Here is a 21,767-nt window from a genome sequence, read left to right on the forward strand (position 1 = left end):
ACCACCGTTGAATTACACCCCGTTAAACCCATTTTCCCGCGCCAACGCGGGGATAGTCCTTTCCGCGGAGCCGAAAAATCGCGTTCCGCCGTGTCGTGCGGCGCAACAGCATCGGAGATTACGCGCGCATACCTGCTGGAACGTAACGCCATCCGACGATCTTATCAAGGAACGAGTTTGATCGTAGGAAAGTCACGTCGAAAGGTTGGTCGCGGACGAACGCGTATCCGCGGCCTCGTCTCGACTTAACGAGATTTCGTCGAACCCAGAGATCCCTGCGTACTGCATTAACAATTTTAAACGAAAATTATTCCACGAACCGCGTGCAAATTGTCGGCATTGCCGGCGCGATCTTATCGATCGTGAGCGAAAAGTTCACGGCTCGTCGTTGGCAATGCACGACGATCGAGTCCTCCGAAGCTTCAAAGGTCGACTTAAAAGTCCTCGAAAACTTTAATTCTAGAAAGTAGTGTTGTATTCCTATTGATCACTCTTTACTACCGTTGGAATACTAGGTTGCGTGGACTAACGTGGTACAAAAACAACTGGCTATTCGTAATCTTAGACTAAACTTTTCGTGTTCGTGAAACTGCCAAAAATTAGAATCTAGGGAAAAGCGCGGAATATATATGTAGAACTTTAAAAAATGAGTCAGTGGTTAAGGTTCAGATGTGAGTCAGGATAAACGATGAAATCGCTAAGGAAAGGAATTTGGTATGATTTGTGGTTTTGTATGAAGAGGATATACGCGTAAATATAATAAGATGTACTGGTATATAACAGTAGAGTATGTCCTGGTATTCGAGAATCTCAACGCTTTGATGTCAGAGACAGGATACGCGGGGGCAAGAGGTTGGATGTTCTCCTATACCTGGTCTATCGCTTCGGTGGTAGTTCGGTGCGGAGAATTTCGGCAAAGTTGGTGGGCCTGCTCTGATCAAATCCACTCGACTCACTTCCACGCGGGGCCCCTGGGACCCTGAACCGATTCCGTCGGAACAGGGTGCGAAAGAGCGAGTGGTAAAAGAAGACCACAAGTTCTAGGCTCAAGAGATTCCCAAGAGAGAAGGCTTAATTTCGAGATCTACCCTTCTGGGGCATCGAGGAAGAGCGCGAGGACACGGAATGGACGCTCGAAACCTAGCCCAGACCTAACTCAGACCACAAGATCTAGACTCAAGAGATCTCTAAGAGAGAAGGCTTAATTTCGAGATTTCCCTTTGGAGCGTTGGAGAGCTAGAGAAGAGAGTAACGACGCGAAATGGACGCGATTTTGAGAGGGTCAAGCACCGACACACTCCGTGAAACTTGGATCGGGATCCAGGGAGGCGCGAACGGAAAAGGGTGAGACGATGCTCGAGTGGCGATCGCGATAATGGCGACGGTGATCACCGACAGGAAGGCGGTTTGATTGGACGTGCACGGATCGCGTAATTAGACACGCCTCATATCTCGTCGATGGCATTGGGCAGTGACGGCGTGGCGAGGTAGAAGGAACGACGAAGATGCTCGGGCTCGTAGGCTCCGGCGGGCAAAGCTACGACGTAACCACACGCGCGAAAGATCGCCGCGTCGCGCATACGTACGTCGATATCCACCCGCGTACGTAGGTGTTCGGACCCGATGTCCGTGTGTGTCTTCATTACGGACAGCCGTGAGAGCATTTAGATGATATCGTAATGGCAATTACCCGGCTGATCCCTTGGCTCGGTGCTCGTTCGCCAACTCCTTTGCCGGACGGTGGCCACACCGACTAATATTGGTTCTGCTCATTATACCGATCTCTTGCCGATCGTACCTGCACCACCGTCGCCGTAGTAGTCGTCGTAATAGCCCTTGTCGTCCTCCGCGTCGTCGTGGGTGTGTGACCACCGGCCGCGTCTACTTCGCCCTGGTCCTTCCGGCACCCCGTAAACTTATCCTTCTTCTCAGCAACCATCTTGGATTTCGTGTGATCGTGCAATCTTCGTAGATACCGAAATCCGAAAATTGGTTTTTCTAAGTCGCTTGATTTTGTTAGATACTCGGTGGAGATAGGCTTTTACTTTTACACTGTGTATAGCAGGTACATTCGTTTTGCACGTTTACAGAGAGAGTGCGTGAAATTAGTGACATGAAATCGCGTGAACAACAGTTGCTCCACCATAATCATTCTTGTTATAGAAATGGATATTCTCAACAGGTTTTAAATTATTACACGATTCAATGCTAAAAAAGTGTCGAAACATACTTGGATATATCAATAGTTATTAGAGAAGTAAATATTTCGGTGTTAGGAATACTCGATCCTGTCCAGGGTCAACCGGGTATTTCGAATACGAAAGCAGGGTGGTGAAAGGAGGGCGACGAAAGAGCGCAAGGTGTCCAACGTCAGGTTGATAATCCTCCGTCCTTCTTCCGTCCATAAACGCGAGTAGGGAGGTTTTATCGGTAGAACGCGATGGAAGGAGAGGAACCTAATTGAGTGTCCTCGCCCTGGGTGTCCGATGTTGTCCGGCGTTGTCGCCGCTACCTGAGGGCGTGGGCGCCCTGATATGAGTTACGAGTCTGTCGTATTACACGGGGGAGACCACGGAGCGGTCATGGTGGTCCTGCCCGTCCCGAGATTACGAACCATTTATACACAGGTACGGCATCGGGGCAAGGGAGTATACGGCGCCCGTCGCCATTTTATTTACTCCTCGGTACAAGTCCCGATCGGTGACTATCGGTATCCTAGACGCCCAGCGTCCTCTTTTGTTTTCATTTCGCGAACATCGGCGGAGTTTTGTCCGCCGTAGACCGGCGTCGTTCGCGAAAGTGAATTTAAAAGGTTAATTAAAAGGTAATCGAATCACGCACGGCTGGCAAGTACACGCGAATATCCGACACCGCGATACGGTGAGCAGACTTCGAACAGACACGGATAACGTGACTCGTTCTACTCTTGGATTCGCCGTACGGAGCACGATGAAAGAAAACGAAAAGGAAGCGCTGCGCGTCGAATAGAAACCTGGCGGTGGAAAAGGATGGTCGCGCACTTAATAACCGATAATTTATTAATACTGCGCGTTCAGCATTAGTCCGGTGAGTAAATCAAGGCATCCTTGTTTTACGGCTTGCATTCATTACCGGGCAGGTTGCATTCGCTCGTATATCTCGCGAGTTCCGGGGTAAAAGATAGAGCGAAGGAGAGGGGGTAAAAAGTGGGCGAGACAGAGACAAAACGGGGCCTCCCGTCCGGGGGACTCATCCGAAGACTTCTCGGACTCCGCGTAGAGTCCATACATTGTTAGCTCGGTTTACGAGGCACGTTTTAAGCTCTTTACGCTCGCGTTTACGTTCCTTGCGCCCTTGCGTTTACGATCGTTACGGATGGCCCTTGCGGCCTCTCTGCGACAACTCCTCGACATCCTCTTCCACTGACACCGGGATCAACGGGTTCCACCAGGGTTAAGAACAGGTCCCTGCCACCCTTTCGCTCCTCTATCCTTGACTCCTCCGTATCTCTAAATCCTCGTTATCTCCGGGCGGACCTTCTCGGAAATTTATCGTCCTGCGTCGACGACATCCGAGATCCGACGCAGCTTGGGAGCCTAATGACCTCTCGCCGGAATACGCTGCCGGTCCCCCCTCGCACGGGAGATCGGTCCGACCGCCCTTTTCGCAACCTTGCTTTTCGCGTAAAACGCATCCAAGATGGTCCCCGGAAGGAACAAAGTATATTTGTCACGGAACAACATCGGTAATTGCGATTGTGGCTCGCGGACGAGAGCAAAGAGCGACGAGAAGAATTCTCAGGCGCGATTCTCATGTCGGTTACCGTGGAAAAAAATACGCTGCACCTGTAACTGGATATCATCGAATTCCAGGGAACAGGTTGTTCAGCATGAACGGTGAAAAAGGCGAACACCGACGGGAACTAAAGGTCGTAGAAGCGTTCCTTGGGCTCTCTTCCTGCTCACGGGCGGCGTTATCGTATCTGTTGTATCGTGTGTTGCAACCACCCCGGAAGTCGATTCTTCTCCGTTATCGGTGATCTACCAGCACCTGCGAGGAATCGAGAGCAACGGTGATCGTCTCACGGTAGTTTTCTGCAGTCTCGTTCTCGTTTGCCTCATTGTGTCCCTCCTACCTACGGGTCTCGTTCGCGGAGCAAAACGGGACGCACGGAGAGAGATCCGACCGGTACCGCCTTTGGCGCAAGCGCGCATAATGAGAGTGATATAATAACGACGGACACCAGCGGCTGGTACCCGGCGACACAACTCATCCCGACAAAAGGATACCGCTCTCGCCAGTGGACGACGAGAATGGAAGGTCGAGGAACGGGCCCCGGCGAAGAAGAGCATCTTCAGGTATGGACGAAGGGATGCGGAGGAAGTACACACGGAATGTCCACGAGAGAAGGAACGATGTAACCAGTCGAGTTAATTAAGAGGATCCAACCTTGACGGACGTGGCTATTGTGCACGCGCGGCTCTCCCTTCTACCTTTTCCCCCGTTCCTGTCTGACGCGTTCCTAAACGTATCCACATACGTACACGTCGTCGGGACGCCGCGCCGCGCCGTCGCTCTTCGTCCTTGTCTTTCGCCGTTTATGGACGGTATCTCGTAAGCCTCTTTATCGCGACCCTGCAACTATTCCAATAATTTTATATTTCAATAACTTTGCGACCATACCATGACTGCCACTCACCGTCGGGCTCGCGTCTTCCGAAAATAAATTATTATCCCGGATGGAGGATAAAAGGGTTTGGTGAGATTTTGCGTTTTGTAAATGTTTATTACACACGTAATTAAGAGACTACAGTAAGTTGTGTTTAGTCGAAGAGATACGACGAAGTTCCAGCATGTTCCTTCGAGGTTGTAATGATGAGAGAGTAAGGTATGATGATTGGCGTACTAGAACGAAGTGAGAATGCTGTATAATGGTTAGCGTGTTAGAACGAACTGTCCTTTTGTGGTTCTGTATTAAAGAAAACTCCCTTCCAAGCACCCTTCCAACGATTCCCTTGGAAGGGGGTGCGTGTCACGTCGGAGCAAAGACGAGGGAAAGTTGCTTCTTTTGGTCGACGAGCAGGTCAACTTTCTCCAAATTTGCAGTTAGGGAGGCTCATGGTAGGGCTGTGTACGTGGTCAAAGAATTTTTCCCTACCATGAACCTCGTCTTGAGCGCGAATCGAGGGGATGGTCAAAACATACAATTTTTTCTTAATAGACAAACTGTGCATCGCCATTTTATAGAGGACGCTTCGAACGGCTATAAAGTACACAGTTCTCCTCTTTGCTCGTTTCCCGACGAGTACGAACGAAATAAACTTTGTGACTGATAGTGCGTTACACGCCGCGCATAAAAGGCAGCGTGTGCACACGTATATAAAACTGAGGGGGCGTCTTGGTGACAATTAACAGACCTGCTCGGTCACAAATCACCGGGCGGCGAGCTCTAATCACAGCCCCGACTCATTTTTCTTTCCGCGTTTCTCCGCGTCTTTCTCTCCGACGCCGAGTTTCACCTGTCCTGCTCCCTCGCCGCCTCTATTTCCTTCTCGTTCGCGAACGCAGCAACGTTCTATCGACCTTTTGAAGCAGCGCTAAAGACACCGCCAGCAACGCGCCAAGGTGTTGATACGCATAAAGCGATCGGCCCGCCGCGAACTATTCTTTTCCGACCCACTTTCGTAACTTATTACCCTGCAGGAGATTTCCGTCTAGAGGAGATCGAAATCCAAGGCGTTGTTCTGCTCTAGAACAGCTAATACATCAGCCTTTTTCGGGAATTATTTGCAAAATATTGTTAGAATTTTTTGTAGAATATGTTCACGACCATTAAATTTTTCTTGAATGGAAATAAGCATTCGAGTTATCCATATTTTTCTACGCGAATGATTTATCTTTCACACCACGGATCGTAATCTCCCTTCTAGGGGTCCCGTTTCCTATTTTGGAAACTGCCCAAATACGTCCGAGCGGAGGAATGTTTTCGCAACGCGTCGTAAATTATCGTCGAAACACGGTGCCCGAGGAGAGAGAGGCGAGGGTATCGAATCACGAACAAGGTGAAATCGTTGTTCGATCGGGATCGATAATCGAAACAGCTGTTGGTATCGTGAGCCGGGTCCAGGCCGGGAGCGTGCAAAATCCCATCGGTCTAATGAGAAGTAATAAACAGACGTCGACGGATTTTTGTTTAGCGCAATTGAGAATACGCGGTACAAGCGTAGAAAATTATGGTATCACGCATGAGTTACGTCGTGTAGCCGTACGCGACAGAGGGGCCCGACATTGCAAATGGGATTAGCGGATCGGACCCCACTTCTCAGCTCCACGAACTCAGCTGCTACTCCAGTTTTAACTAGCAATTATTTTTACAAAATTCTCACAATATAACTACTAGGTTTTTGTTTTTCAAACAAAAATTTAATTCACAAAGATACCAATAACTGCGAAGTTCCAGTTGTGGACACTTGCCATCGTTCGATCTTCACACAGTAGATTGTCTATTGGTGGCAGTAAGAAGTAGATTTTATTGAAATTTCTTTTACGAAAGGGGGTAACTATTGCACGATTAGAGGATCAATCTCGATAGTTTTCTAGATGAAAGGAAAGTATAGTCATAGTTGAGTTACGTCGTTTAGCTATTCGCGACTGAGAGGCTCGACATTGCAAACGAGATTAGTTTCAGTTTTAACTATCAATTATTTTTACGAACTTCTCACAATAAAGTTTGCGTCTAGTTTGTGGACATTTGCCAACATACGATCTTCGTACAGTACATTTTCTATGGCTGGCTGTGAAGAAGTGGATTTTGTTCAAATTTTTTTTACGGAAGGGGTTAACTATTGCACGATTAGGGGATCTCGATAGTTTTCTGGATGAAAGTAAAGTATAGTGGCGCGATTCGCGGATGCGTCACGGTCCGGGGCGAGTTTAAGTCCGGACACCGCGGTCGAGTGAAGGCTGGACGTGCGTATAGCTGCGCAGCCAGATTGCTATGCTAATTCCGTTAATGTCGCATGAGTTATGACCCTCACGGACTTGCACGCACTAGCTCGCACACACATAAGCGTGGCGGGTTATTCTTTCGGTTCGGGGCGAGCAGCGCAACGGCGAGCGATCCTTTACGGAGGCGGAAGAGACGACGCCTCCTGTAAGTAGCCGCAGTCGCCGCCACTGCCACGAAGAAATGATATTTCTGCGCGCCTCGCTGCCCGCCGCATATCTTAAGACCCGATAAATTGAAACCGCGCGAGCGGAACCCGAGAAAGAGCCACGTAGAAGCAACGATCGAGGAAAGGAGAAGACCGGAGTAGGTGGTTACTCCCTACCACGGTCCAGTCATAAGCGCCTTATCGTACGGCGAGCCGTGAGTAGGCTCGCACGGCACCGGCAGCAGGTGAAAAAAGCCACGTAATCTCCAGTAATTGAGATTCGATACCAATTAAAAGCAAGCGCGAACCAGACGCGGCAAATAGCGCCGCTAAATGAACCCGAAGTGTTAAAATCCTCGGCGCGAGATTTTTCGGCTCGCGAGTCGCGCATGTCGTCGAATTACCGAGATAACTGCTCTTCCCAACGCGCCAAATACCAACTGTTCTTTTTTCTTCCTTCGTTCTCTCTCCCTCGATCGCTCTCGTCGAATTTACCGGGGGGAAAACGCGACGCGTTTCGTCTTTTCTCCAATTTCTCTTCGTCCCCGCAATATCGACTTTTCCCCAGTAATATTCGAACGGCGCAATAAATTTGCTCGCCGCCCATTAATGAATTTATCAGACGATGACATAATGCAACCGTCATCAATTACGGAACGTCGATAATAGCGAGGCGAATAGTAATTAAGCGCGTCGCTGTCGGCGATTCGACGTTAAATAATGTTGCGCGCCGAGCCGCGCTACGAATCGACGCTTATTCATCCGGAAACCAGTATCCTGGATTTTTCAGGCTCCTTTCCGAATCGGAAGTCTCTTGGAAATTGTCCAAAGACTATACCGTCGCCTTCTTCCAACATCCAAACGATAGAGAAAATAATAGAACGCTATGCCAGAGGGTGAACGATCCTGATCCAGGAAAAGGAAAAGTGTGGGCGATGATTTAGCCCCTCGAAGTCCCGCGTTCCCTCTCATCTTGCACCCTTTTTCTTCGATTTTGTTTCTCCTCGATCGCGATGCTCCTTTTCTCCCCCCTTGGAAATCATCCCTCGAGTGATGCCCTCGCGTTTGATTTATCATCCGCCTAGGCTTCCCCACCTTCTCTTATCTCTCCACTTCGTGATATCGCCTCTTTACTCTCCCCCACCCGTTCGCGTTTCCTCCTTTCTATCCGTCTTGTTTCCTCTCGGTGGATCGCGATCGCGCGCGGTGCAGGTGACAGGGCCTCATCTAATACAATTACTGATGATCACCGTTATTTATGGCGCATGGAAAACGTCATTGATATCTGCTAGTATATCAGGAAAAAGGGCCAGAGAGCTATGAGCAGCTTCGGGCGACGAGACTACTCCGAACACGTATCATGATTGAGAGTGCATAATGCAAGGTGTTGAGGCTGCCCAGGCTGCGGCGCTAATGATCGGGCGTGGGTGCGAATTAAACCAGAGGAAAACGGCGCACGGTAACTAGGTTTAATAACGTGGAACGCGATGGAAAATTCTCTAAGAACCTAGTGCAAAGTAGGTTACGACACGATTGCTCGGAGAAACGAAATTAAAAAATATTTTCATGTTCACCGGACAAAATCAAGAGACACCGTGGATGTTACGCAAGTACGGCTCATGGGCGAAATAGGGTCAGTCGAGAGACGCGGAGAATCCATCGAGGAAGTCCCGATCCTGTTCTAATCGCGTGGTCTGAAAACAGACGACTGCTTATAATTTATTTCTTCTCCTGGCCCGATAAGATGGATCTCGTATGCTTATGGGCTTGACCGGGTACCGGCTGGATCCACCTAAGTATCTATTTATAATAAGGCGATGCTGGGACGCTACCGATCGCTGGCGCTGCTACCATCGTCCGCTACTTACGTCCAAGGGACGCGACCACGTCGTCTCATCACCGGAGATCCATTAGTCAACGGTTGACACGGTGACGGCTACCGTACACCACTACCGTTCCCGTGACAGACCGACGATTCCTACCGTATGCCTGGCTCTGATCGTACCCGAACGGTCCGGGCAAGTCGCGCGAGCAACGACCAGTTAATGCTATGCCTCCTCGTGTCGGTGACACTAGCAGAGAAAAGCGTGCATTATCGTAGGGGCTCGGAGAGGAAGACAGTGGGACCACTATAAACTACTGGGACCCGCGATCGAGATCGAGCACGCAAGATGACCGTGACACACGAGCATTTATTACGAACTGCCCGTTCCTCGCGTCCTCGAATGCCTCTTCCGTGGACTTTTCACCGAGCCATTATCGATTGCAGACCCTCCATTAACGGCCACTCGAACCCAGATAGAAAATTAAGCAAGTCAATTCTCGTATTCGTAAGCGTTTTCGAGAGACTCGTAGGGAAGACGGAGATTTTCACGAGGCGCGTAGGTGAACGCGTGTTAAAGAACGGACACGTTTCTTCCAAGCGCCATTACGGCGCCTCCGGGCGTCCAAAGGGTCCGAGAAGTTATGTTGGCAAGCGTGCGTTGCGGTATTTATAATGGCATGCTTAATTGTTGTCCGTAGATCAACCGTGTATCGTAACTTCTCCGGAAACTCATGGCGCCCACGTGAAAGTGCACGTTCCGTTCCATCGCATAATTTCTACGATTGCCGAGGGACACCGTTACGTTCGAAAAACGCGGACAGAACTTTCACCTTCCATTGGAAAAACGCTGTGGATAACGGGACGAATCTACTCGAATCTCGGTTTAGATATGACCTACATTTCAAATAATAACAGATATAAATTGTGACCAAATTTTATTAGCAACGAATAAGAATTTCACGTTCCGTCGAGGGTCGAGGGCGACTTATTTTACCATTTCGTTCGCTACGCAACCGCGCGCGTGTTTCGCTGTAGGTTCTTTTGTAGTGTAAGTTAAGTTGAATTAATTAACACACCGGTGCCCGGCACCGTGAATATTAAGCAGAAAGGTAAATTCCCTCAGGGTCGCGTTCGCGCTCGGTGTTAACTCTTTCCGTTCCGCTTGCGTTTTTAAATTCGCCGGGTTCCTCGTGCGCGAGTTATACAACGACGTTCCATTAAAGGAAACAAATCTGTGCTCGAGACCGGCGATTAAAATTTCTTCGTTCTCCGGAAGGTTAAGTTTTCCTCGCGATAATGTTAAAGCCAAATTACTCGCGCAATTCTTTCGTACTCCGAGAGTGCGCGGAACAAAGAGATCTTTTAGCTGCGTATAGACGTTGGAAAAAATTGGTCGATGTGGCGACTTTGTTCGAACGATGGCGCATAAATCTGGCAAGTTTACGAGAAACTCCGAACATTAGTGCGTCCCTGGTTGGCGAGAGGTTATAGGTGGCTACCGCGGCTGCGTGTCGGGAGGAACCTTAACCTCAGCTGAGCGGGCGAAGACGGCCACCGAGTGGACATCGCTCTTACGTTCCGTATTCTCGCGCATCTCTACCGGATATATATCCCCTAAGTGTGGTTCTATGTACCAGCCACCGGTTCGCTGGATGCGAAGTTATGTCGCGCGTCAATTGGTCCCTTCGAGTGTGTGCCAAAGAACGGATTCAGGGGGTGAAGGAGGCTAAAGGTGGGTTTTAGTCTTAAGTGACAAAGAGACGCGTACCGATGGTGTGGAATGGAGGACCGGTCGATGTGTCCGCGGTGGCTGGTAGATCTATAAATTTCATTACGTAACCCCATGGCGGCGAAAGGGGGGTGCAATAAGCGATACACAGCGAAATTGTTCGCCAAGTTTCTACTAACTCTTGCTCCGTTCCTCGGCGTCGTCGCCGTAATTCCAGCGGTCCCTTTTACCCGACCCGGTGATTCGTTTTATATGGAACACAAAGGATCCGCCCCTGAGCGTCGCATAAATGCGCTCACGCAACCTGCACACGATGCACTTAACGCGACGCCTGCGAACACAGCAACGATCGAGTGCGAGCGCACTTACTCCACGACTCGTGGCTAGCGGTGGGACTGATCGTATCGACGATATTCGAGCAATTCGATACGATAGTACTTACTTCGAGCTATCGATACTTATCGAAATCTTAAACTGGGTTTATACGCGGCACTTGCATCGGAAACTCAATTTTTACCCTATCATATTCACCCTTCTGTTCACACTCTGTTCCTGCCTATTGGCCTATAAATTTTTATTTGTAACGGGTAGACACCCTTTATGAAGAAGTGAACAAATAAAAATATACACGAGGATACATTGTTCTACATCAGAGACTATTGATGAATTTCAAGGGGACTGCAAAATTACTTTTTCCCTGTACGTTGAAAAAATTCCAAGTTAAATGTCGATGCAACTAGGGCCTATCTGGGGACTACCCATTTGTCAAATATTATTTTGATTTCGAAGATTACTTCAAAAATTGAGAGACCATAGTTTGAAGGAGAAATATTACTATAGACCAAACCTATAAGTATTCGAAACATTGAAGCGTTTTATTTCAATTTTGAAAGGCACGTCGGATGAAGATGGCCTTCGAACTATTAAAAGAAAGTTTAACAGGCTCGCCCGGAATGAAAACGATACTTAACTCGAAAGTATCGATGCTATCGATACGGTATCATTCCCATCACTGGCCGGTGGCCCTGTGTTTTCGACACCCGCGCTCCACACGCGGAATTCACTTAAGCGGGGAATGCGAGGCTCGTGTCCACCCGTGGCTACTCTCCATTCTCTTCCTCAACCTGACCGATTCCGAGTCGAATTCCGATCTCGTACAGGTGCGATCGAGAAATCGCTGCGATAAAGGTGGGACTGGTCGATGCACTGTAGCCAGAGCTCGACGCGAACGGTCCTCCACGCATAATCTCCGCGCCCGCGATTTTTCCGCCAGCGATAACAGTAAATATCAATTTTTACGCGCAACCCTGGCTACGGAATTGGGGCGGAATAAATGAGTTCCTTTTTCAATCGACAAGTTAGATCGGATTGAGTTCTCGGTGCGTTCGTATCTCGCGCGTATAAGTTGATAAATATGCTAATGCTATCAGGTGTGGTTGGAAAAATCTCCAAAGGTAATAATTATTAACGTTCATCGGGGCAGAGTGTCCTTCGTAAACCATCATCCTCCTTCCAATTTCTATTATATTTTTATAGAAATTGTAACGAATGGGTCGTTCGGTTCGGGAATATTTGAAACTCCCGTTAACGTATCTGTTTCCTATACGAAAAACCGTCTGGCCTCTCACGATCGTTCGTCGATAAAAACCAAAAATTGCGACCTATTTGCGAGTGTGTCGCGTGTGCATGTGCTCTTGAAGTTCGAGAAAGACTGTTTGCTCCGAGAAGAGTTCTGATTGCCATTCAAATAGTCAGACGGTCTCTAGCATTGTCGATGACAAGGGCGATCCATGCTTCCATCAACACCGATCATAAAAATTACATAAATTTACTCGGTGTTCCGCGATTATCGAAAATGCGGCAACACACATATCTCATATTCTGAAATTCGTCGTTAGAGCGAGCAACGATAATAATATCATCGGCGATCGTATTAATTTGAGCACGTTCCGTGGCCTGTCGGTCGGTTGGTAACTAGGCCGAGCGATTATCGTTCCCAACAGCGGGTGAAAAAAGAATTGATTGTTAGCCAGGGCCGGTCGATAGATTTTGATCTGACATCGTGAAAGTACAATGGTCGTTGCGCGATACGTTTACACGCGTCCGTTTGGGTACGCCACGTGTTAAGTTAAGCAACGTCGCCCCATGGTCCGAGTATCTCTAGCTACCTGGTCAAAAGTACCGGCTCTCCCGGCTGACGGCGGACCGATCATGGCAACGGTTGGTCGGCGCCGATATCGCCACGGAAAGCCGCAGATAGCAGTTTTCTTATTGAGCGGCGTTTATAGGCGAGCAAAACGACGCCCGATGGCCGGGTGTATCGACGTCGGTACACGAGTACTGCATTACTCGGTTCGGTAAGAAGCTACTGAATCACGAGATACGCCTGGCCACGGTTCCTTTCATTCTCGGACGCCGGTGACGGCCGATTCCCGTATCGGTCGTCTGTGTACGCCGATAACTAACGAGAACGAACGCGCTTCTCGATCGCCCGGACTAATCGACCGTGGCCCCCTCTTAATTTAACCGGACGATACCCGCTGGTCCGGAGCCGGAGTCGGGTTGCTTGAAATCTCCGGTTATTGGAGTTGCGTGTTGTACCTGGCGGATTAAAGCGATCATTGATCCGTCAAGTCGCGAAAGCCAGGGATTCGGAGCACCCGTTGCGACGAGACTCCTATCCAACGTCGGGTTTCATTCTTATTTAGTGCACCGATGCGATATACCATTCCGTAAATAAGATGACCGAGTTGTATTCGACTTGAATCGTCGATAAGTGTCGCGAAAATTTCTATAACAGTCGCGTAGTTATTCTCACTGCTACTCCTTAAACGAAGATTCACTGAACTGGGGCGATACTTCCCGCACTAGCTACCAGAGGGCTAACGCCTAACTTACTCTCTCGCAAGCGTTCCGATTGACCTTCTGTTCCTATGCAGGGCGTTCGGCCATCTCTGGGAAATATTTTAATGAGAGATTCTAGAAGCCAAAATAAGACGAAAATCAAGAATACAACTTTGTTGATTGAGGCTTCGTTAGAAAGTTATTAGAGTTCTCAGTCACAAATCTGTAAGACCTTCGATACGTCACTAAGTAGAGTTTCTCATGCTCAGTGAGAACCACTATTACACGCGCACAGTCTCTCCAATACAAATTTGTTTCTCCCCCTCCGATATTTTGTATTGCTCGATATTTTTAGATACTCCACATCCAAAAATACGAAACGTACGAATATAGACCTCTGTATCACTTTATATCCCAGGAACGGTTTATTGGGAAATCGAGAAAACTGGTACAGTAGTGTTCGGATTATCCGGCACCCGGTGATCCGAATAACTATAATAGAAAAGTTTCAAGTCACTCTGGAAAAATTATTTTCGGTTGCGGGGGTCAATTACAATCATGTTTTGTGAATACACATACCCTCGAAATCCTATGTGCTTTCAAGAAAAAAATTCTTTACCGAAAATACACTGTTTGGCCAGAAATATTTCCCTGAAATTTCATGAATACGTTTAAAAAATCAAAACTTCTGGACGGATTGAAGAGCCTCGATACGGAACAAGATATAAGATTTTCCTTTCCTTTGTGTATCGCTCGACTATGAAAACGTTTCGAATCTTCCCGCGTTCGCGTGCATATGTGCTCGGAATTCAGACGCGTTTCTCCTCATTGTCTCTTTCGTTTCGCAGTTTCTTTTACTCCGTTTGCGCCATCCGTGCGCGCAAACAGGATAATGGCCCAATGAAACGGCGCGCACCCATGGAGTCACGTCGGGCCCCCCCGGTTCGCGTTGCACTTGTTTTCTCTGTATGGAACCGCTATCAACCGCTGTAGGACAGAAAGTGCAATTATAAATACGCCCCGGCATTACCGCGGCGCGCGGTTATTGCAACGCGATTCGTATGCCTCCTTTTCTTTAATTGTACACGCGAGACCCTGACACGCATACACCAGAACGCGAATAATACGCCCGCGAGGCCCGTGAGCGTTTCTCTAACGCTCGTTCCTCGATCGTGGCAGGTGTGCACGTGAACAACCGCGGTGATAATATCCACCATTAATTTTTCGCGATCCCCTTATCGAATAATTTATCATCGTATCTAATTCGTGGCTGGCCGTGCGTCGTCGGCGCGTGCTCTCCTTTGAACGTCAAGGAGAACCGCGTGCGTCTTTTTTCTCGCCGCGAAGGACAATCGCCGCGGACCGTCAATCCTCCGATGCGGCTTCAGGGATGAAGAAACTCGACGGCGAAGGGGGAGGGTGCAGGGGGGAAAGCGGAGAAAAAAAGCGAAAGAAAGCACGACGTAGGCGTTCCACGGGCATACAGGTGCGACGGCACCGAGAACCGCGGATAACATCGTTTAATCACACGTGACTCAAGCCGTATGCGCTCCACCCACATCTCGTTCCGTATCTCTCGCGGATTATCTATGCAAAAATAAATAAGCTACTAAGTAACGACCGGTCGGTCGGTCGTCTACGTGCTGGGTAGAAACCGTGTGGGGAGGGAAGGTAAAGAAAAAAAAAGCACACGGAATCGCTCGTCGCATTACTCGTGGCTATCGAAATGTTTCGAACGGTTCGACGCGATACCTGTATTACATCCAGCCCGCTGCCACTGGCGAAACAGAGGAGGAGTGTATCGTTTATTGATTTACAGTCCCAGATATCTTCGTTCGCCGATTAAAATCAGCGTTCTATATTGCGCGAGGCGTGTCGCCGGGGACACGATTCTATCCCTTATTATGACGCATTTTACGGCCGCAGATGCAATCGGTTAATTCCTAGACTGATTAATCGTCGTAAATTAAACGGCGCGGCGCGTGATTTTTACCTCCGATGCTTACACGAGTTATAAATGGCGGAGCATACTTTTTGGCAAGTCGCTGTAAATAACCGGTAAACTGGGTTTTCATTGCTACAGTAAGGAAGCACAGAATCGTACTGGAAATACCAAAAACGTTTGGTGCCATAAGGGGTTAATGCCGTTTCTTATGAAAATAACCGACCAGGAATCCTCGATATCGCGAGATTTCTTTGTCGTTTATTCGCCGTGGGTTCTATTCCGTGCTGCAAGCGGCGGTAGAGCCACGGACATCTTCCGCAAGGAGATTTCATCAAGAAGGAAAAATGGCGACGTCCATGGATGGAAGTAATAATGCTGTTCCGTCCGCTGTGTTGTAACTTCTTGGTTAGCTTCGTCGCTGGTCGACGGAATATCCGGCGATGTCTTTGCTTTTTGCTTATATGTCACAGAGAATAATGATGATAGGATTGGTTGCATTGTGGGGGGTGGTGACACCCATGACACAACCGGCTCGAATACACCATAGATGGGTATACCTGGCAGCGTGCTCTCTCGGTATTATGGAGGCTTAAATCAGCTCGAAGGAATCTCGAAAGACATGGGTGTTCAATTACCTGGCCATAAACCTTTACTAGCCCACGTCCACGGCGACGAACGACGAGTTCGTTCGCGCGGTACGCGCGGCGCAATCTGCCTCGTACGATTCCTCATGGACACCATGACGATCCAATAGGACTTTACTTTACGATCTCGTAGAACCTCCACCTTGTCTCGCCCGGCCGTGTTAAAGATCGTCGGTGAGAAAATACCGGTACATTTTATCGTATTTCATACATTTTACCATCCGGCGATAAAATGGCCGGAGAAGTTTTGCGACTTACTCCGGCCACTTTCCCTGGACGTGCACGCAAGTAGGCAGACTGGCGCCACAATGTACAATGTTACAGCCACGAGTGACGAGTAATCCTTAAAAGAATGTATTTATTCCGCGGAGTTCTTCGAATCGCTCTATTCAGACTGTATTTATCCCTTGGGATTTAATAGAAGCGCTTTATTTATCGTGCGATTAACGACGGTAACGGTGTACGCTCGTATTACGGTATAATACCCTCTCGCGACGTACGAAACGTTCGTTTCCTTCCATCGAGGATACCATTTTAATAATCCGTGTTTCGTAATTAAAAAAGATCCGAGCCACGAACGCGCCCGGACGGCCATAAATTCCGATCGACGTCGACTTTTCTCGCAACGAACTTTTCAGAAACCCGCGAGGTTAAAACCCAAGCCTTGTTCGAGAGGAAGAACGAGACACATTTCTTCCATAATCCTAACACGTTTATTACCATACTTTCGTACGATCTTCGACCGGAATTTTCTCAGTTTCTTCTTCTCTTAATCATTTCACGGACGGTGTTAAAATTAATTCGTTTTATAGCTACCGCGCGGTGTCATAAAGACACGTTAAACGTCATGCGATCCTCCGGCGATTTCTATGACAAGAAGTGTATTTCCTTTGATTCTACAACAAGAAAGGCGCCTCGCAGCCGGTGATTCGAACGCAACGGATGAACGAAGAAATAATTCAATCGAAGAATCCGTGGGAATCTTAATAATCGGTACCAAAATTCTGAAAAAATGAAAATATTACGTAAAGCGTAAATTGGACCCACTAATACCCTCTTCTCTACAAATTTTAATAACTGGTTTTCAATCGTCAATAAAAATAATCGTCTCAATGGCTGTATCGTGGCAAGGAACGCTCGAAAGAATGGGCCCGTTCGGGGCCCGTGATCCCGACGCGACGAAATTCCACGCAGGTTTCACGCAAGGCCCCGTCGGAGGAATTCCATATACCTGTCGCGCATCTCGCCGAAGCGATTAGACGTCGTATACGGGTTTACATGAATCATCGCGTCTCGAGCGCGGATGCCAGGTCCCATTACACCTGTTTACATGCCGAACGCTCGAGCCACCCACGAGCCAAACCGATCGGTCCTCGGGCCGGATCGGGCCCGACAAAAGCGCGCAAAAGGCAGAGGTGGGGATAACAGAAAACTGAATAAGGACGGAGAGGCGCGCGGATCGATGAAAACGGGAAGAAAGCATCGTGAGGAGAGAGAAGGGGCGTGTATGGGAAAAGGAGAAGAGACACGCTCGGTTCTTAACGGCCGGTTCGGAGCGGCAGCTTCGTGTGAGGTAACGACATAAAATCCCGAGATCTTACTTATACGCGCGCGAGGTCTTGCCCGGTAATCTCGAGGTTCCTCTTATTTAAGCGCCACATTTCTTTCCGGCGCTTCGGAGGGGCGGCCGTCCACGTGGGGAAAGTGGCCACCTAACTGTCGCCCGAACGAGCTCGTACGGCGTCGCACCGGCGACGTTTATTGCGTTTTCGAGACGGCGGATTTGTTTAGCCGCGTGTATCGACGACGCTCGCGGGACCACGGACCCCACGTGCACTACGGGCCCCGCGATCGATCGAAAATACCAACGGTATCCGGCGAATGGATCCGTACATGTAACTGTCGCGGTTAGAATTGGTCACGCGCGTTACTCCATTTTTTTTTTCTCCATTTGGAGCTCCTTGGGCCCTCGTTCTTTGCAGTTTTCTCTGTTTAACCATAAGTATAGCCGTGGTTGGTAGGATGTTATGTATTGCTAGCACGAACATACTCGTGGTATACTAGAACTATCGGCAATTATAGTGTATTTATTTGTACCAACGAAATTGAACGATAGATATGTGAATAAATGTGTAATACAATGGGAATAATTTATTCATTCGGTCATAGAAAATTGCGGTAAATTTTTAAAAATTCAATCGAGTAAATTTTTTGCAAGTTTTATTAGTAACTACGAATGGGTCATTCAGACTGTTTTGGTAGTTCTAGTGTTAAATATGTCATAAAGTCTTTTGAATTTGCAAACCTTTCGTGGTCACATACATAAATATTCTTGTGTGATCTTTTCCAAGATACATTCACAAAGATTTCCAGTCAGAATTATGGAGAACTATTGAGAAGTATTTCGGAAAAATCTAATCAAAATTAGGAGAAACGTGTGAATTCAAATTGTTAATGGAATTTAAAGGAAATGTGAAGGGAGTAAAAAACGAAAATTCAAAATAAAGAATACTTATCTTGAACAATATGATCCATTGAAAATAATAAAATAATATTCTCCTCGTGTTTGATTTTATGCGTGTAAACAATTATTACAGAAAGAACTTAGACGAACAATAACACTCAAAACAGAAAATAACTTCATATTATTTAGGTTTGGCAGCGAATGGATTAACAGGGGATCGATGGGTCCCAGTTTATTTAATTTAAGCTCCGATATGGCTCGCAGAAGGTTATTTCTGTGCATTGGTTTTTAAGTTTCCATTACGCGTGTTTTAGTGGAGAGTTTATCAGAGATGAAGCTAGAATTCAATAACGTCCGAGTAAAGTTTTTCGCGGCGATAGTTTCTCAGGGGTGGTCCGGGATAACAGGCTTATCGCACCTAAGCCAGGCTGCCGTGGTGTTACCCAGTGCTCTTCGAGACGTAGGTTCTTAAGATCTCTCGTGGCCGGTTGGTTCACGGCGAATTATCATACGCGAGGCGGCGTTTGAATGGCGGGCTTATAAACGGCGTTGCGCTTCCCATCGCTCGGGACTGTTCCGTGCGAAGCTGAAAAGCCTCGGTCGCGTTAAGAATAATAAGAATAACCTTGTTTGCGATCTCGGGGGTTGGCCAATCGGCGTCGCCGAGTTTTGTCTCGGTCACAATAGCACGTCGGAGTCGCTCCGGATGTCTGGCCACGTGTGCGTCGAGGGGGGAACGAATCGGTGATTTCTACTTGGAAGTCTCTATCTTCCGGTCAGTTAATGCTGCCGTCTCTCCGAATATTTTATCGAGACGAGCGATAGAGGGAAAAATGGAACGTAGACAATACACAGTATAACTCTCGTTTCGCCCACGTGGCCGGGATCGCCGCGAGGCGTGGGTTTGTCCCGGTGAGTTCGACCGAATTTTACGAGATGCCTCTTTTTCCAACGGTCCGCCTCGGTTTCAACTCCTTCCCGACCCCGAACGATTCCACAGATTATATTTACCCGCAACAATTTCCCTATCATCGAATCGATAATTACGACGAAACTATTTATTCCACAAAGTAGACAGTTTTCCAAATTTTGCTTTGAAAAATTGTAAGCGATCCGTAGTCGGCGGGATAGTCGTTTAAAAAAAAGAAACGGCGATCGAGTGGCGGAATACTCGATCTTCGCCGCAAAGTGGGAGGCCAAGCTTTGAATATTTGCATGGACTGCGGCTTGCCCTCGGCTCTCGGGGCCTCGCCACGTTGCGTACGTACAAGCTTCCCTACGAGATACTGTGTTTGTTTAATCGAATAGAATACATTAGCCCACGCCATGAAAGGCGCACCGCGGAGAAAACACCGTGCTGCTCGCGTACGACACGAACAAGGAAAACGTTATTGTCCGCCAGGTAGTACAGACAGCCGAGAAAGAGGGCAGGGAATAAAGTTGTCTCGAAAAGTTGATCTTTCGAAATCTGGCCGGCTCTTTCACGCTGTTCATCGATCCGTACGATCGATCTCTTCGTTATTTACGCTCGCGGGGCTAAATGACGCAGCATATAGGACCATTTATCTTTGTTTCCTGATATAAAAGCTCCCGCCTCTCGATCTGCTCTAAAAAAATTTCGATAAACATCGATCCTTTCGTTGTATGCTTTCGCTGATAAGCAAATTTACTGTGCGCAAACTTGTTTCGCATTAAACGGTTACCGCAATCTCAAGGGTTTAGAAAAGATGTCTTGTCTTTTTTTGTAGACATGATCCACCCTAACGAACGTTTCAAAATTTGGTACCGTCTGTGTAAATACGATCGAAGCACTATTATCGAATCACGGCGACGTCGTGAGGTTTGGGCCCGTTTTCCAAGAACACTTTAATAGGATAAAGCACTGACTGATGGCCGGTAATCAACATATCGAGCCGCAGACCGTCGCTTTTCACTCTTGATCGGCTCTATTTCGCGGGCATTACATCGCGAGCGGGAAGAAAGGCGTAAGAGGACGCGACCACCATTTATCTCGTCACCGTCTCGGATCCGTTGCCGGTGACATCGATAAATCAGCGCTATCGGGGCCTTCCATCAGCATTAATCACTATAATGATCCCCGCGCGCACTCCCGACAAGGATCCAAATACCGCCGCGGGCCCCAACTCGAGATGTTCGGTGTCGTTCGGTTATCTTCCGAGACCTTGGGTCACACCGTGGTCATTATCAAGTTGTTATCTCTCTACGAAAAGTCCTGAACACAGTCCACCTTCATCGTACCTCCACCTCCGTCATCGTTTTCTCCCGTAGCGTTCTTACCGGCCACGAGAAACCCGCCATTCGCGGAGTAAACGATGGTTGCTGTACATTGGTCCTTGAACCTGCTTATCTCCTACAGAGTCAACGTCACCTGATTCCTCCGAACCCGACAACCTGTCCCTAAAGAGGCCCATGCGCGCTGCAGGTTAACCGCAGGCTTGCTCACGGGGATAGGAGGACCATGAGAATCTTCTTTTTCCCGATAAATAATAGCTACTCTGCTTTTGGAAGACGCCATTTTGGTCCCCTTTACGCGTAAACTTGAGTTTCGAATAATTAAATGCGTCCAGGATCACCGTCGACCCATTCTGAGTTCCCTTCAAATTCGATGTCTCGATCTCAAGTGAAATCAACTACAATTACAAATGTCTGTCCATTACTAGCTATTTCTACTCACGCTGATGAACTTCTCGCAAACGTATTCCACAGGCTCGAAGACCTTACTTAGTAGCTTGCAGATTACAAAGACCCCTGTTTAGCCGACGAAAAGAACGAATTGAGATCTTTACGGGCCGTCGGCAGAAATCGACTGTAAGAAAGGGGATTCTCGCGAACGGGCAAATCTTCGGCCGGGATCCGGTCTATTCTCCAACCCTTTATCGTCCGCGGCGCGCTGGTTCGTTCCATTTACGTTAGACTCCCCTAACAGAACTGGCTAGACCAAAAGAACGAGATAAGCGAGTCGCTTGGCCGGCAGAGACCGGCGGCTATCTGCTTCTGAGCGGGATTCCCCCGTTCGTTCTCTCTTTCTCCTCCGTTCGGAGTCTCTTTTCGCCTCGGTCGTTTTTCTCTCTCGCTTCTTACCGCGGCTACAACTCCTCCGAAGTCGAACGGGCGAGCGTCGTACGGCAATCTGTCTCCTGGCGTGTGATAAATCAATCCTCC

This window comes from Colletes gigas, unplaced genomic scaffold (assembly GCF_013123115.1).
Source record: "Colletes gigas isolate AHSC1104 unplaced genomic scaffold, ASM1312311v1 Colletes_gigas_Sc00027, whole genome shotgun sequence".
In the NCBI taxonomy this organism is placed as follows: Eukaryota; Metazoa; Arthropoda; class Insecta; order Hymenoptera; family Colletidae; genus Colletes; species Colletes gigas.